General features: G+C 48.9%; 1 long non-coding RNA gene across 5 annotated transcripts in view; it reads right to left on the reverse strand.

Annotated features, from left to right (window-relative positions):
• Positions 1-8,551: 8,551 nt before the first annotated feature.
• LOC114869487 (uncharacterized) overlaps positions 8,552-17,841 on the reverse strand; it is a 39,837-nt gene continuing 30,547 nt past the window's right edge. For 2 of the 5 annotated variants that reach the window (XR_008692478.1, XR_008692477.1), the window contains 2 exons: positions 13,028-17,329; positions 8,552-12,912 (listed from right to left, as the gene is read on the reverse strand). This is a non-coding gene — a long non-coding RNA (uncharacterized LOC114869487). The remainder of the gene's footprint in view (positions 12,913-13,027; positions 17,330-17,841) is intronic. The other 3 variants (XR_008692481.1, XR_008692479.1, XR_008692480.1) reach the window with 3 other exon arrangements.

A 17,841-nucleotide genomic window follows, 5' to 3' on the forward strand; every position in this document is an offset into this window, starting at 1 on the left:
AGTTGACAAAAAACATGTTGACTAGTATTTAAGAACAAAGGGACACTTTTGATCATTTTCATAAATGATCATTTTGATCATCTATCCTGTGTATCAGAGCCAGCCAGAGGGGGCGTGGCCAGGCTGTGAGGATGGCCGTGGTCTCGGGTGGTCAGTCAGGGAAGGGGAGGGGTCAGACTGAGGGGCGGGGCTACCTTCTAAACGCCAATATCTCTCTCCACCATTGTTGTTCAGTCACATGCACCGACAACACTAATAGTCAATGGCCGAAGGTCCTGCTCTGAGTTATTTAGAAGACAGCGAGTTTGCGTATCGTCCCAGAAACTCTATGAAGGGACAACCGTTGTGTTTTTCCAGCCACTAACAACAGATAAAGAAAAGAAGAGGGTTTTAGCTATATGAAGAATTTGTGGCTTTTTAATTACTGTCTGCTTTTATTCAAAATAAAACGATGCTGAACGACCTAGAAACTTTATTTAAACACACCGTTAAAATATAACCTTTTGTTAAAAATGTAAAGCAATGTCCCGACGTCTGTCTGTGAATTAGAAGTGACACGCCCTGCAGTCATATCAGTCCAATCACAGTGGGTTGGGACACCCGCTTCAGATGTTATGACCCATAACGAATGGGCTGATCAGAACTTCTGATCAGTGCATTCGTACGGGCCAGTAGGTGCCTGCTCTGCCTCCTCGCTAAGAGCTAACAGCTAGCTAAGTTGCTACGTTCAGCGGCTTCAGACGTTATTGTGGTTAGGGTTAGGGCTGGATAACGGGTGGGGGATTCAGGTTACAGTTAGCTAACACAATACCGCTAGCTACTTGCTAAATTATGCTCGCTAATAAATCAAAATAAAAAACTTTAATCCTCCCATCTGAACAACAACCGCTCAACCTACTGACTCTGCTGGTTAAATCATCCGAGCCGTGATCAACCTTACGGATCGATGACGGCGACCTACTGCACCTATTCACCGCTGCCAGCAGGTAGATGGGCACCTAACGGCCCATACGTATGGGCTGATAACCACTGATAATGACCATTGAATGGCGTGATAACGTCCGAAGCCGCTGGTTGGGAGGTTCGTCAGAGCATAATGCATTCTGGGTGTTGTAGGATGTGACCATTTTCAGCCTCAACAAATAATACTGGCGCTTTTTTCCTGTTTTCTCTGGACACAGACCATCATAAAAGCTTTTTATTAGCCATTTTCTGGCTAATAGAATGTCCAATATTTACTTAAAGTATCCCTTTAAACAGGGGAACATTACTCGCCATCAGTTGCAGCTCTTTCAGTCTAATACTGCACATATCAAATTAAACCCTCCGTCGTACGTGGCTCAACAGTAGAACTGTCAAAGCATCAGCGTAATCCCAGGTACAGGTGCATCGTGCGTTTGTGCATTTAAATCCATTGGCAGGAACTTGTGCAATCAGCTTGTGGTGAGGCATGTTCGGCAGTGGAAGCCCAGCAGACGGTGCTGAGCAGGATGGAAAGGCATGAAATTATCCCGAGCCATGTGCTGAGCCGAGTCAACTGTGGAGAATCGAGGGAGCCAGAATGTAAATGCGAGTCCAGCCTGTACTCGGGTTGTTAGTATTGTTGTGACTTAGGAGGAAGGATTTCCCACAATGAAGCGTGCAGTCGGAGGCCTAAATATAAATACTGTCAGTCCTCAGGCGCTGCGCTCCCACAAAGCAGGTCTCATCAGCGTTTCTGGGAAAAGAAGTGTGAGGAGATGAGCTAGAAAGCTCTCACACACAGAGGAGTGTGGATTGGTTCTCCCCTCGTCGTGTGATTGAGAGCGGCAGCCTCGTATCGAGGCCTCCCGCTGCACCAGCCCTCACATCTCAATTTTCAAGATTTGTGAGCCAGAGAGTGAAAGAGGGAGAACGAAGGAGAAGATAATCACAATGAGCGAGGCAGCGAGGGAGAGGCGGGAGGAGACTTGGAGCGACTTGTGAGAGACTGTATAATTACATCAGGAAGGGCCTGTAATGCAGTGAAGCTGGTGGTGATTTGGAGAAATTCAACCATAAGTCGTCGGTACGGAAAAAAAGTTCTCTCTTTTGCAAAACCAGTTTATCAGAAAGTAACTGTCCAAGACCTGCCACCTAAAACTGAGCTTATGTAACATCTCTGAAGTTCAGGTCACTTCAACGCTGAGGCCGTGGCAGCGATGGGCACTTTATGGGCAGCGGGACTCAGAACAACGAGCCAACAAGTTTTACCCAAATGAGGTGGTCTCAATCTGGATCATCCAGCGACCTCTGGACCGCAAACCGAACCAAACGCCACAGAACACGTACTAATAAACACAACATCTTTGACTGATTAACATGAGGTCGCCTCCTGTGTTGCGTTGACATGCACCTTTGGTGACTCCAGCACATCAGTATATTGTTTCCATCCGTAACCGCGCTTCATTTTCAAACTGTAAGATTTGCGTGAAGTAATAAAAGCAAGAAATGTAATAAAAAAAATCAGCAGGTCGAGGACCGACCGTGTACTTTGACCTCCATTTCTCGTCACAGAAACAAAGTGTTTCACAACACAGGACCTTCTTCCCATATTTACTTTCTGTTCCAGCCGCAGACACACGTGACCAATCAGCAGAGTGAACATTCTCGGGTACTTTGAAGTGACATGTTTTGGTTCACTTGTATCTTTCTGTGTGAAACGGAACTGAACCAAGGAGAAATTGTTACAAGTTTACAAACTCACCAACTGATTGAGACCAAAGCAAACGAGTTAAGGAGTGAATGCACCAGTAAAACCAGGATCACAGACCAGTTGAGTGGTATTTAAGAACAAATGATCCTTTCGATTATTTATTCCTCTGTATCAGACCTCTGTGTGTGTGTGTGTGTGTGCGTGTGTGTATGTGGACATTTTCTCCATGCATATGTGTGTGTGTGTGTGCGTGTGTGTGTGTGTGTGTGCGCGTATGTGGACATTTTCTCCATGCATATGTGTGTGTGTGTGTGTGTGTGTGTGTGTGTGTGTGTGTGTGTATGTGGACATTTTCTCCATGCACGTGAGTGTGTGTGTGTTTGTGTGTGTGTGTGTGTGTGTGTGTGTGTGTGCGTGTGTGTATGTGGACATTTTCTCCATGCATATGTGTGTGTGTGTGTGTGTGTGTGTGTGTGGTGTGTGTGTGTGTGTATGTGGACATTTTCTCCATGCATACTGTATGTGTGTGTGTGTGTGTGTGTGTGTGTGTGTGTGTGTGTGTGTGTGTGTGTGTGTGTGTGTGTGTGTGAGTATGTGGACATTTTCTCCATGCATATGTGTGTGTGTGTGTGTGTGTGTGTGGTGTGTTTGTACAGTATATGCCACAGGCTGGGGCAGTGGTGGGAGGTGAGAGGCTTTTTAAAACCCAGAGATCAACTTCTACAACAAAAACAACAACCCCCATGTGTCTGTCCAGGTCCAGCCTCCAGCCCAGACAGAGATCACTGGGTTTGGCACAGAGCTCTCTCTCTCCATCTCACACACACCTTCTACAGTGAAAACAGCCTCCAGCATCGCTACTCTAAACAAACAGTGATGCTCGATTTACCATGAAAACCCACCTGACGTTATTATGATGATACAGTGGTCGAAATGTAATCAAAGATTATGTTTCAACCAGTAAAGCAAAAATCTGAGAATCTCATTATCAGTTTCAACCAAATCTGCTCAGACAGTTTGGCACAGTGATAAACAAACATGAGGAAACATAAATGCAGGGTGATCCTGGTCCTGTGAGAGCAGCAGATAAATTAGGTCATTAAAAATGGACAGTTTGCAGGTTAAAGGAGGAGCAAATCTAAAAACCCGTCCTGTTCTCATACTGCGGAGAGCGAACAGCAGGTTCTCCAACCTCTGCAGGCACAGCTGCGCTCCAGCTGTGCCTGCAGACGGCCTGACGGAGGCTGGGGAGCAGAGGACCGGACCGGTACCAGCAGATACAGACCCAGCAGCAGATACAGACACCGAGCCCTCGAGGGCGCAGGACGTCACAGAAGGAAAGACTGAGGTTAACGAGTGAAGGAATAGATGCAGCATGAGCCGGAGCCAAGAGGAGGGCTGTTGTTTTACACAATGCTCTGAGCCAAAACAAACAGATTAAAAGAAGCTAAAGTCTGTGTTTACCATAACAGTTATTCATCGTGTGGATGAGGAGCTGCAGGCGATGGAATCATAGTGGCATTTAACAACATCTTACAGAGTCACTGACCTTTAGCTCAGCTGATTGATAAAAACAGCCCCACTAAGTGGAGCGGACTGTATCCGACGCTCACGTACGCCGTTCAACTCGCTGCTCTGTCTGTGGGATCACGTGATCCCGTGAAGCAACTTGGATAAATGCAAACTAGGAATCCTGATTCTTTTGTCGTCCACTGCTTTCATGTGCAAAGTCAAATCAGCTTCACTTAACAGGCCAGAAGCTGCTGCTGTGAAGCTGAGCCATGACGGACGGAGCATTTTAATAAAACTCATCTGCCAAAACGACACAGGGGAGATGATCTGAACGCAGCTATTGTTATGGGAAACAAAGTTCATTGTGTTTATTCATACATTTCCATAATGACACAAACAAAGATCAAGCAGAAGCAATTTCAGCTCCAGGAAACTTTAACTTATCACTTTAAGAGACAAATGAAAAACAGTTACGAAGAAACTGAGATGACAAAAATAAAATCATCTTACAAAAACGGTGACAAATGACAAGTCGGGAGGAGAGAAGGAGGGTTTGAAGATGAACGAACAGATGGAAAAGGTGAAATATTAATAAACGTAGAAAGACATGAAGAGCCAGCGACTGAGGAGACGAGCGAAGGTGCTTATTATTAGAAACCGCGTGAGAATCACGACTTCCACAACCAAACCACCAAATGAGAAATTATTTTAGCGCGTGTCTAAAATTATTTCTCATTCATTTTTCATAACACGATTATTGGAGGGAGTAACATTGTACCAGAGTGAATCTAACGTCAGGAAGGATGAACAGCTTCAGTCTTTCAGAGATGAACCATCCATCTGCAGCGGCACCAACGGACCGGGCTGAACCGAACCGAACCCGCTGTGGACTAAACCCAGCAGCAGCCAGGCGTGTGCGGCTTCAGAACAGCAGCGTTTAGGCCCAATACGGAGCTGAAACAGATGAAGCGCCGCTAAAACTACGTTCACAGCAAATGTCAAGCGCGTAAATGCAGATTTTACCACCGTTGAATGGAACCAAAGCGCCGCACGGAGGAAATGTGGGTGGGTTGTTGTTTGGTGACAAAAGCAGCTGCAGCCAGAAAGCTGTGTTCACGCCGTGGCTGCGTTCTCCAGCTTTAGGCCTCAGCGCTGCAGGCTCAGGGTAATGCAGCTGTTACAGTGGCGCTGGTGTGTGTGTGTGGGGGGGGGGGGGGGGGGGGGGGGGGGCTGCCAGCTGTCGGGAGTTATCACCACGCTCCAGTGTGCACACAGTCCGGCTGACTGGGACTTCATCAGCTGCACCAAGGTGGAGGTTAGCGCGAGGCCAGCGACTGGAGAGAGACCTGACAGAGCAGCATCGATCCGCGCAGGCGGCTGCACTGGAGCGGCTCGGTGCCGCCACCCAACGGGTCAGAGCCGTCCCACCACAGCTACGTCTGAACTGTGAAACTGTGATGCGTTTATGGAAGTGTCACGGATCGGCAGATAAAGGACCCACATGCACAGCACCGAGGCAGGATAATGATCAAACACAGGTTTATTGCTATAAGCGGAGTCAGACGGTCCAGGTCATACACAAAAGGCTCAGCAAAAGGTACAAAGGGGAGCAGGCGATCTCGAGTCCAGTACGTAGGCGAGGTTCGATACACGGAAGATCTTGGCTAAGGTACAGACAGGGATTAAGCGAACTCACGGTCAGTTGGTTAGTCCAGGTGCAGACAGGAAAAATACGCGACGAACACGGACACGAAACACTGGAACGAGGAAACTCAGGAAACTCGAGATACTCAGGAAACACACGAAACTCATGAAACTCGGAAACTAACGAAACTCATGAAACTCGACAATCTGGCAAGGGACTATGGGAACAGGAGCTGACTAAATACACAGGTGAGTTATTAACTGATTACAGACAGGTGTGGGTAACGAGCTAGGGAGTGAACAACAGAACTGATAACAGGAAGTCCACAAAATAAAACAGGACATGGCGTGACGACAGGAAACAACTAGAAACAAAACCCAAATCATGACAGGAAGACGCGATAAGAAAACTGAATCAGTACATGAACTACGTCCTGGGGTGAAGGCGGACGCACGGACGTGAGCTCAGCAGCCTGTGCCTCGTCTCGTCTCAGACTCGGAGCAAGACACGTCCACAACAAAGGCATGAGGAAATCAGAAGTCAAAGTATTGCAGCAGGATTACAGCTCCTTCAGATGCATCACATCCTTGGACCCGTCCTGTCGCCTGTCGTGGCTGTCACGCCTCCCATTACCCGTTTTATGGCCCAGCTCCTTTCCTTCATTTAAGCATCGCCTCAGTCGAGCTGTGGCCAATTTCAACTTTGAAACTTTGGTAGTAAATTGAAAATAATATGAGATTTTAACTGCAACCTTGAGAAACTTACAACTAGAAACTGTTGCCTATAAACCTCTAAAGTAGCTCATCTTCTAGTTTAATGGTAAAACTCTGGGTTCATACGATGTAGCACATGTGACGTGATGTGGTTTTATGGTCTCACCACAGGCAAACTAACAAACGCTGAAGGCAGTAAACACAACTGGGCAAAACCAGGAACAACACTCGCAACTACAGTCCAGTCAACAAACAACTGTATAAACAACATATATACAACAATAAAACATGTTTTATAGGCAGAAAACAAAGACGCGAACATAGAATGACCTTAAATTTGGAAACAGCAAAACACATGTTCAAAAGGCAAATGTAAATCTGTAAATGTAAATCTGGCTCCTACTGCCTCATGAAGTTCAGCATTCAGTTCAGAGGACCACGTCCAGATCGTCTTCATCCACAGCGAGTCTGTTTTCACCAGACCCAGGTAGGCGCACGGAGAGCCACAAAGACGAGGACTCACCCGGAGGAGGAGGACTCACCCGGAGGAGGAGGAGGACTCACCCGGAGGAGGACTCACCTGGAGGAGGAGGACTCACCCGGAGGAGGAGGACTCACCCGGAGGAGGAGGACTCACCCGGAGGAGGACTCACCCGGAGGAGGAGGACTCACCCGGAGGAGGAGGACTCACCCGGAGGAGGACTCACCTGGAGGAGGAGGACTCACCCGGAGGAGGAGGAGGACTCACCTGGAGGAGGAGGACTCACCCGGAGGAGGAGGAGCACTCACCTGGAGGAGGAGGAGCACTCACCTGGAGGAGGAGGAGCACTCACCTGGAGGAGGACTGACAGGAGGCAATCAAGATGAATCTGTATGTTCAAACTGCACAGATAGACTCCTAAGGTTTTTGCAGGAGCACAACTGTTAATCGCAGCCAGACGTGGTTTCCTGCATCATTCAGGCCACCGGTCAGAGATGGGCTCAGTTTAACCCTTTGGCAGCTGCACATGTTCGGTTCAGCTACAATCAAGATCCATGTTTTTGGAAGAAATGGCTTCAGTAGGAAATGCAGACAGGAGAGAGATGAAACCGGCTGCAGCACAACAAGATGCCAGATAGCGGATAAAAGAGAGCACAGTGAATTTACAAGGATTATTTTTACCGTGTGTTCTTTCATCTTCTTTCAGCTTAAACACAAAGCAGAGAGATGGGAAACGTGACAAGAGGTTGGATGACAGGGAACAAGGCAAGAGGAGATAATTGCATGTCATTTGTCATTTTTTGCCTCCCTGCTGTTCTCTCGTCACTTCGCCGTGAACTTTGTTAGAGTAGCAGAAATTACATTTAAATTATCACAGCATATAATAATTGAGTAGCTCTGTGGCCTTTTTAAATCGATTGTAGTTTACAGGGAATAAAGGAAACATGCTGCAGAACAAAGGCACAGAAAAAGGACAAAACATCTAGAAAACAAGGCAGAAACTGGTGAAACGAGCTTTAACTTCCAAACACGACGTCTGACTCTGAACCTTCAGGTTCAAACAAGTGAAAAAAGTTTCAATGTAGGGTTCATGCGCTTCTTATTTTTCAGACTCTACTTTGCTGTAGAATCCTTTTCTCTTATTTTTACAGAAGCACCATGAAAGTCTGTTAAAAGAAAAGCTTTTCATAAAAACCATCATCTGCAGTGATTTCAGAAGCAGTTTCAGACTGTTAACCTGTGTGGAGTATTTAACCTCAACGCTGCTGACTTCAGGTCTGTTCTTTGTATTTCAGATGTTTATAAGGCACCAAATCACAGTGTTCCCATTTAAAACCTTACAGAACACAAACACAGAATTGTACAGAACTCAAACTATTAGAGGTGATAGGCATGGGCTTGTGATGGAGAAGGCGTGGCCTGGTGATGGAGAAGGCGTGGTCCAAAGCAGACGCGTGGCCTGGTGATGGAGAAGGCGTGGCCTGGTGATGGAGAAGGCGTGGTCCAAAGCAGAGGCGTGGCCTGGTGATGGAGAAGGCGTGGTCCAAAGCAGACGCGTGGCCTGCTAAGAGAAAAGGTGTGGTCCAAAGCAGAGGCGTGGCCTGCTGATGGAGAAGGCGTGGCCCAAAGCAGAGGCTTGGCCTGCTAAGAGAAAAGGCGTGGCCTGCTGATGGAGAAGGTGTAGTCCAGGGTAAAAACAAGAGGGTGGCTGGCAGAACCAGCCCAGGATCCTGACACAGCGGCCTGTTTGCAGCCTCACCTTTTAATCTTGACTTTCTATTTTGGTGAATATTTAAATTCGCATGAGCCAAGTGCTGCAGGAATTAGGAGGAGGAGGTTAAAGAAAGAAGAGCGAGTTTTACAGAGGCTTCACAGACAGCATTTGGAGACAGCAGAGTTCAGCGTCATCTCAACTCTTCCTTCAATTTATTTGAACACGCAGTGAACGCAGAGGCTGTAGAAGAAGAGCAGAGGGTGGAAGAGAACTGAGCCGTGCACGTGGAGCCCTGAGAAGAAGAAGAAAGTTCTAGAGGAAAGCTGCTAAAACACATCAGTCGTTTGTCTTCTTTCCAGATAAACGTAAGCGCAGGAACCATTACAGAGACGAATGTGTGCTCACGCCTGGCGCCGATGCTGCAGCCACTATCTGCATGTGAGGGCTCCGGGAGGAGACGGATGGAGACGCCACCTGAATGTTGTGATCCTGTTTCACTGCGACGTCTGACGCAGCAGCGAAGCTCTTGCTGCACCGATCTCCTGCGTCGCCAGATAGAGTTGGTGTCGTTGCCTCCCCTCACCTCCTCTTCTGTCTCCGTCTCCTCACTATCACTCCTCCCCTGCAGGGAGGTAAATGACTCCAGCCTCTTTGACCTTGATATTCAGGGCTCAGAAGCGATGGTGCATTGTGTCACTGCTGCAGATAACACAAGCCTAATTCTGGTTCTGGTTCTGGTTCTGGGAGCAGCACTGATCTACACTGACACTGTTTAAAAGCCAAGGTTACTTAAAGTTTACGGCTACGCTCCAGCGTCAGCTCAAGCTCTGGACCTGAACCAGAACCACGCCTCACCAGGTCTAAGTGTTAAATCTTTGTTCCGAGTCTTTTTGTTTTTTTCATTTCATTCAACTGAATTCTGTTTTTGTGAGAAACAAGGCTCTAATGATATCATTCATCATTTTCACATAGAGCATATTTCATATCAAGCCCACTGCTGTTACTATGGGAACGTGTTCCCATCATATTTGTCCCGTCAGAAACAACTAACTTCAAGTCATGAGTTTCTGCTCATGGGTGCGTAATGCTAACGTGTTAGCGCTGCTGTCTGTTTACTGGAAGCACCAGGTTCATTTAGGTTTTACGACTGGACTCATGGTCGGGTCCCTCGTATCGACCAGCGGCAGCTGAGCTGCTGCTGATAAAAACTCAGCTACTCTTTGTGAAGCTGCCTCCAGCCAGAATCAGCAGATACGCGAAAACAAACCTGTTTGTCTGAATGATTCAGCTGCTGGGAGTAGAGAAGCATCCTGGTTTTAATTAGAAGCATTGGTCTTTTTGTCTGAGGCAAACAAACACGTTTGATCCACAGTTCCGCTACGTCGGACAACTAACGTAACGTGATCACTAACTGAATGCTAAGAAACCGCTTCATTTACAACAACAAAGGTCAAAGGTCAAGTGACGACGTCGTTTACAGACATCCCCAGGTTCGGGTCCGGTTCTGATATTAGGTGCTGTGGTCGAGACTTCAGGAAGCCGAGCTGCAGCCGTGGCCTCAGCCTCAGCCTTGGCCTCAGCCTCAGCCGTGGCCTCAGCCGTGGCCTCAGCCTCCGGCCTCAGCCTCCGGCCTCATCCGGGGCCTCAGCCTCCGGCCTCAGCCTCCGGCCTCATCCGGGGCCTCAGCCTTGGCCTCAGCCGTGGCCTCAGCCGTGGCCTCAGCCGTGGCCTCAGCCGTGGCCTCAGCCTCAGCTGTGGCCTCCGACCTCATCCGTGGCCTCAGCCTCAGCCGGTTGGTTGTGTAAATGAAATGTGCCTGAGCCCCAGTCCCAGTGGTGGTGACAGGCAGCACCAGGAGGACGTGGCAGCACACACCTGGGAGCGTGGGCTTCTCCTTTTCAATAAGCAGCTAGGGGAAGATGACATGAGACAGATTTAATGCTCCCAGTGGAAATCTGTCACAGATACATCCATCTACTGACTTAATGTGAAAACACAGAGTGGCACAGCTTCTATTGCTCACAGGCTCACGCACCTGTTTTAACATTTCCCATCAGTCAACAGCCAAACAACGGTAACACGCTGCGTTCCTGAGGCAGTAATAGGAGCATGTTCATTAGGGATCAATGTGCAAGTTGGAGGAAAGTTTCACAGCGTTTTCACAGCGTCTGTATAAAGAGGTAGAGATCCGTCGCTGAACGCTTCCGCTCCTCAGAAAGCGTCTGACGACAGGTTCTTCCTGCTCGGCTGCTGCCGACGCTCTTTGATGAGGAACCTGAGCAGAGCTCCAGAACCCGTGGCCTCAGCGATTAATTAGGAAACATCTGGGGGAGCGAGTTCATCAGTGAAGCTGGCAGCTGCAGACAGAGAGGATCGGGTTCTGTCCATCCACCCTGCAATAAATGGGTGCAACCAACAGGTTCTGTTAAATCACCTGCTTGTGATTCATTTCCATCCATGTGATTATTAAGCCAACGCTCACTGCGGTGACACACAGCTCGACATCTTCCTGGACTTTCAATTAGCGAAGACCATTTCATGGTGAAGCTGCCATGATAAGCAGAGAATGACCATATGAGAAATGACCCTGCAGGCGAATAAAGGAGCGCCGGCTTCAGACGGAGCAGCAGCACGCGTTGAGTTATGACAGTAGCCTTTCAGTGAACTCACTCCTCTGCTTTATTTTTCATACTGTCTCCAGCTCCTTATCTCCTGCATTCATGCAGGAGTAAATAATTAAGATGCTTGTTCCAGGACCAGAAATCTCTGCTCAGAACTCTCCATCTTCCAGAACCAGTTGGGTTTTTCTACACACGGTGATTGTTCACATGCAGCCGTCATCAGGAACAAAACCAAGACTCTTTATCTCCAACAGGGCAGATCGGATCGTTGTCCAACATTAATCATGTGCTGTAGTCAAAGCTCCTTTGAGTGGATGTGATGATGGATGTTCTGACAACGTGAAGTACAAGCAGCCGTCACACACGTGGTCCAATACGAGCTGGCTCCTCTTTGTGTTGTCCACATTAGTCTTCATGCCCCAGAAGAACATGCTCCGTCCTCATAACGTCCATAACGTCCATCCATCCATTTTCTACCGCTCCGGGGTCGCAGGTGGTGCTGGAGCCCATCCCAGCTGTCTGCGAGAGGCAGGGTACAGCTGGACAGGAGGCCAGTCCGTCGCAGTCAACACACAGACACACAACCATTCACACTCACAGCTACGGAAATTCAGAGGCACCAATCAACCCAATGCAGGTTTTTGGACCGTGGGAGGAAGAACCCACGCGAACATGGGGAGAACATGCAAACTCTACGCAGTGAAGCGAGTGCTACCCACTGCACCCCCGCGCTGCCCGTCCTCAGGTAATGATGAGTTCAACATGGTTGGTTTTCTTCTGCAGAAAATGAAGGAAAGCGTCCGGCTTCACTGGAGTCTCAGCAGCGGCGGCAGACGAAGACTAACAGAAACTAGTGGTAAAGACAGAGCGCCAAACTCCCCCCTGCTGTGCACTTGCCTGATTTCTTGAGGGGAATCCTGGAGTGGGAGGTTTAGTTGAGCACTCACCCTTGAGGGTTTCCTCTGATGAGCAGCAGCATCCATGAATCCTCCCCTCCTTCAGCAGGTGGAGCTGAGCCATAGCGTCATGTGGAGCTCATAGCTCAGTGATGGTGGCCGTTGGGTCCCGGCTGTGTGGACCTGGCCTGTGCCTCCGTTCTAGGGCCTCGGCGCCACAACCTCTCCTCCCGCCACGGATCGACCCGACCTTTTTGTTTGAGCAATTAACCCCAGCTATTACCCCTCATTGGACGTTCATCGACCCTCCAAGAAAACACGGTCCTGTGGGGAAAACGCTGGGGATTAGGAATATTAATGTTGAGCATGAGGCGCTGGGAACCTCCATCAGCTGGAGGCAGCGTGAGCTGCACTGGTTCGGTTTTCAGCTAATTATGCGAGCATTGATTAGAACCATCGACAGGCCTACAGTAACAACTGGAGCTAAATTAAAGAGGTTAATTAATATGATTGAGTTTTGGCACATGCCGATATGTAACGACGCAGACGCGGCCGCTGAGCGCGTGGCAGCTGCTTCCGCTCCTCCTCCTCATTTTCCTCCGTATTTGAGCATCTTCATCGAGTTTTCTTTCTTTGCTTTCCTGTTTTGATTCACTCTAGAAAACATGAACATGATAAGAGAAGAAAGTTTAAAGTGCTGATTCCACCTCCTTTAAGACGAGCTGTGCTGCACCAATTAGAGCGACTACTTGATCCAAGCGGTGCATTTACCATTTATCATTTAAAGACGGGTGAAGCTGTGACGCGCTGCATTATGTCCCATCCTGACTTCATCTCAGCGAACTGGCTGCGTCAGCATTATTACTGCTGCTGTGCTTATTGGAAACAAACTGCAGAATTAGGTGTTGTTCTTAACCCAGCATATCCCAGCATGCACTGGGCAAAATGCCCGGAAACACCACCATCAGTGACCTCATCTATCAGAGCTTCCTACGTGTTGTGGAGGGAGCAGAGACCCTGGGCCTAAACCCCCGTCCCCGACGCTGCCACAGCTCTAACCAGTAAACACACGCCGCCTCTCTGTCGGACACACGGCCCTCGGTGCAGGTTGAAGCCCCCAGGCGAGCGCCGTCCTGCCGGCTCACCTCGCTGAAGCCCAGGCAGCTCAACACAACCCCAGAGGAAAGCTTAATATGATTCCCCCACTTTTACAGATCTCATCTTTGTAAAATCTTGGCTAAGCGGGAGGAGGAGCGCAGGGACGAGAGGAGAACGGGGACTCGGCCTGTCTCTTCCTAAATCTGTTCCTTCTGGCTTCCTCCATAATGAGCAGTTAGCAGCTTCCCCATCGTTTCTCCTCCACCTCCTGCCCGAGCGGAGACGAGTCTCACTGGGAGGAGGAAGGAGCTGAAAGCTGTTTGCTTGGTTTTCACTCTCATTACCCGCCGAAGCGAAGGTCAGGCTGTTAATGTGCCGGGGCCTGTTACATGATGAGTCTTCAAAAATAGTCAGTGAGAAAAAACAGCCCAGCTTCAGGTTCGCTCCAAATGCAAACACTGAGCTGCTGTTTTAAACCGGGCTTTTATCCTGTGCCTGCAGACTCAGAGGCAGATGAGTTGCATATGCATAAATCCAGCAGGTTTAGGAGTAGTCTTTTCTCTATGAACAACATTACTTCCAGTCCTGTGGTAAAAAGGCCACACGTACAGTTTAAACATGCGACAAACACACACTGGAGATCAACACATGGAGTCTAGGCCGTTACCTTCAGGGGGTTCCTTCAGGTCTCAGGCAGCAGGAACCCACCATTTGTTCATGATGGTCACGATATGAAGCCGGCGGCTTCACTTCATCACTGTCCTCAGCTGTCTTCAGCTGCTGGGGTTCGGTTTCAGAGCTGCAGTTAAGGAGGAAACAGCTTCCTCCAAATAGACGAGAGATTTAATCTGATGAGAAGTGAGTATTTCAAGCCGATATTACATGGTCTTCTTTAGCCGGCTGTAGTGAAACCTCTATTCCTCTTCCCCTGGAGGCGGCGGCAGCGACCGCGACGTGCAGCCGTACAGTATGTATCACCTCACTTTAATTTAGGGAACCAGCGGGAGAGCTGCGCCAGCAGCATCGCGGCTGTCACTCACCCCTAAGTGGCTCCAGGAGAAAATAAAGAACCGGACCGTCGCAGCACCGTCATCAAATCAACGCTGCGGCACGAGGCAGGTTGGACTCCTGGAACTGATCCGGTGTCAGGCGAGTGGAAGGCACTTCACGGGTTTGATGCTGGAAAGTGGGACTTAGTGACCTGTAATATTCAGCCACTGCTGTTTGAAGCTGGACGTTTTAGATCTGGCTGCTTATTAACCACAGAGAAACAAGAACTATTAATTGTGAAAGAGAAGAGTATTGACTGGGAATCGTAATTTGGATCCCGTCAAGTAATGATTCATTAAAGAACAAAACCGATGATGGGAGATTTTATTTCCTCCATCACGGTCAGTCTAACGTCTCAGGAGCAAAAGTTGTGCTGAGCTGTGAAGGTAAACGGCGCCTTCGTTGGACGCAGACTCAAACCAGACCTACTGCGACTCAGCAGCGTCTGCCTGTGTGAGGCAGAACCTGATCCGGACCATCAGAGTCCGATCCAGCTGATCGTGGAGCGGCTACAGATCACAGCAGGAGTCCGACCTAGTCCTGCACAGGAACAAAACAAATGAAGAGGAAACCCAGGAAACAGAGATCCAGAACTGAGCAACTGAAGTAAAAAGTGCTCAATAAATATGTGACACAGGGAAAACCAGGAATCTGTGTCTCCCTGAATAAAGCGTGCGTCTCGTGGTGTTTCATTACTAGGACTATAATTAGATAAGTTGGTACGTCTCTCCCACTGGCTCCAGCATGTGTTACTACACTGGGACTTTCTCCTCCTCCTGCTTTGCGCCTGTTTCCCTTTGTCTGACGCTCGCTCGCTCTCTCTCTCTCTCTCCCTGGACAGTCTGTCAGACTAAGAGTCACAAACCACATTAACCTTTAAGAGCTAAAAATCAATGTCCTGTTGTTAATTTGTGCTAATTTGCTTCCACTTAGTTTTACAGCAGTCTTCTTTTTTCCGACTCTGCTTACAGAACATATGGCATCGATGGGCCGCGTGCCTGCAGATGTTAGTACCGAGCGCCGCCTCGGGCCGTCGCAGCCGCTGGCGTGGTCCAGTGTTCAACAAGCAGAAGTCAGGGATTCGGGGCTCGTCCCAGACGTTCATCCACGGTCTGCGTTTGTTTTTCCGGGGCAGCGGTCTCGTCTGCTGAACGCTGAGCGCCACCAGTGTCTGTGCATGTGGCTGAAAGGACATGCGTCTCCTCGTTATCGCTGCTGAAAAAGCACCAGCTGAGACAAACAGCGCGGTCCAAAACAACCCACCGAGCGGGTTTAGGTTTCACACAGTGTCTGAGTCGTCCATGACGTGAAGGAGACGCACCGATGGGACAGAGACTCAGTCAGTTCTGTGGACTCATCCCCGTCAGTACTGGTTAGCCCAGATCTACAGCCGGAGCTGGGATCATGTGCAGCCATAAGACACTCATCAATCCCAACAGAGCAGCGGGAGGAAACGTGACATTCCCTCCTCCCCCCGCGCCCGTGTTTCCCATTATGACTTCTTTTTCTTCTCGGCTAATAGTCGAGTATCTGCCTGCGACGCTGATGAGGCCCATTAGCGTGAGTGAGCCGCAACAAATGAGGATCACAGCTCTGAAATGTAATGTGATGAGTTCCCTCTCTTATCAATTCCAGGAAACATTAAAGGAGAACAGGAGGAAAAACTCTCATTTCATACGCCCATAATTAAATGACACAGATGGGCTGATAGTTCCTGCACCATTGTGAATCCAAATTAGCCAAAGTAATGAAGAAAGGCACGTATCAGCTGGTGTAAAGAGCTTTGGAATCTCTGCGCTTCCTCCTTTTTGCTGCATTTCTGACTGAACCCTAATAAAGATGCAGGTGCATAAACAAACGGAGCAGCAGAACGCGTCTGCGCTGGTTCCATTTCAGTTCCTGACTGAAGCTGTGGATCGTGTCGCTCCTGCATGAAGCCGCACCGACACGTCTGCTTTTTAAAGCCGCCACATTCAGACCTGAACTCGCTGTGACCCGCTGACTCGCTCCTGAACTCGCTCCTGCCATGAGTCATGACTTTTAGTCAGCAAACGCTTGGAGCTCATGGGAAATGTTGTTGTTTAGCGGTCACTACACAAGATCAGGTATGCGAGTCATGGACGGCGAAGGGTGAAGCTTTTAAGTCTCCATCAGCTCCTTCCTGCTGCACGTGTGTTTTAGTCCAGCAGAAACATGGAGCTGATGGGACAGACGCCTGATGAGACTTCGCAGAACAACAGGCCTAAATGTAAGGATTGAAGACAGAGCAGGCCCCGCGTTCCCCTGGTGCAAAGGCACATTCAGCCTCCAAATTCATCCTCATTAGTTTCCCATGATGAGTTTAACGAGCGCCTCGTTGGGAAGTTTGGCTTGGCCGCTGTCCTCCAGGTCCTCTGGCAGCACAGGCCTCAGAGCCCTGCGATAACTCTGATGATGCGGCATCCATCACTGGAGGCGTGCGAGGGAGCGGTGACGGAAAAGCATAAAGAGGAAACAAAGCAGACGCAGGGAGGAAGACAAAATGAAGGAGAACAACAGGGAGCAGAGCAAACGGTGCTGAGACGCTGTACAGCAGCGCGGATGAGAGGCAGGGGAGAGCTCATGACTCGAAGCATCCATCATCCTGCAGAGGGAGGCGGGAATGAGAAAAGAGGAACAGACGCAGAAGGCAAGATAAAGTAAAAAAAAAAACTTGAGTGAAATCAAATAATGCCAGAAAGCAATAAACGCGGTGAACAGCAGCCGTGACAGCTCACAAACAAACAGCACATACGAGAGCGTGGGGCTAAAAATATTTGCTTAGCGAAAACAAACTAACCCTTGTTGTGGATCGATACGACCACACCAGCTCGGCTTCCTGTAAACGCTTCCAACCCTGCTTCCGTGGTTAAATATTGACTGGCTGCACGACCTGAGCAGGACTCACTGCAAATACAGAACAGACGAGCGATCATTACCGGGTCCCGCGCCGCCGCCGCCGCCGCTTCCACTCTGACTGACTTGTTGCATTTTTCATCTTTTTTAGAATGACATCATCACACACTAATGACACGTGAAAGGGGACGTAAAGACATAACGCACACGCCTTCATCTGGCGTTTTGTGTCAACCTTTAGACTCGAACATTTGCTGCGTGTGGTTCACGCTGATGAGGCCAAAACAAACGGCACCGTTTGATGATTGTTGCGACGAAACACTGCACAAACTGCAAAGTGAAGCTGTGGCTGTGAAACGCGTTGGGACAAATTGTTGCAGATGAAAGACGAGAGAAACGAACGCTGCCTTTGTTCTACATTTGTGGCTGTTGATGCTGTTTAAGCTGATTATTGTTTGTATTCATCTTGTAAAAACGCTGATGTGTGTGTTTTATTAATGTGCCCACTTGCTTCATCCTTAGCTGCTGTAGCGGCAGCTGTTACTGGCAGACACTTATTAAAT

This window comes from Betta splendens, chromosome 14 (genome assembly GCF_900634795.4).
Source record: "Betta splendens chromosome 14, fBetSpl5.4, whole genome shotgun sequence".
Taxonomy (NCBI): Eukaryota; Metazoa; Chordata; class Actinopteri; order Anabantiformes; family Osphronemidae; genus Betta; species Betta splendens.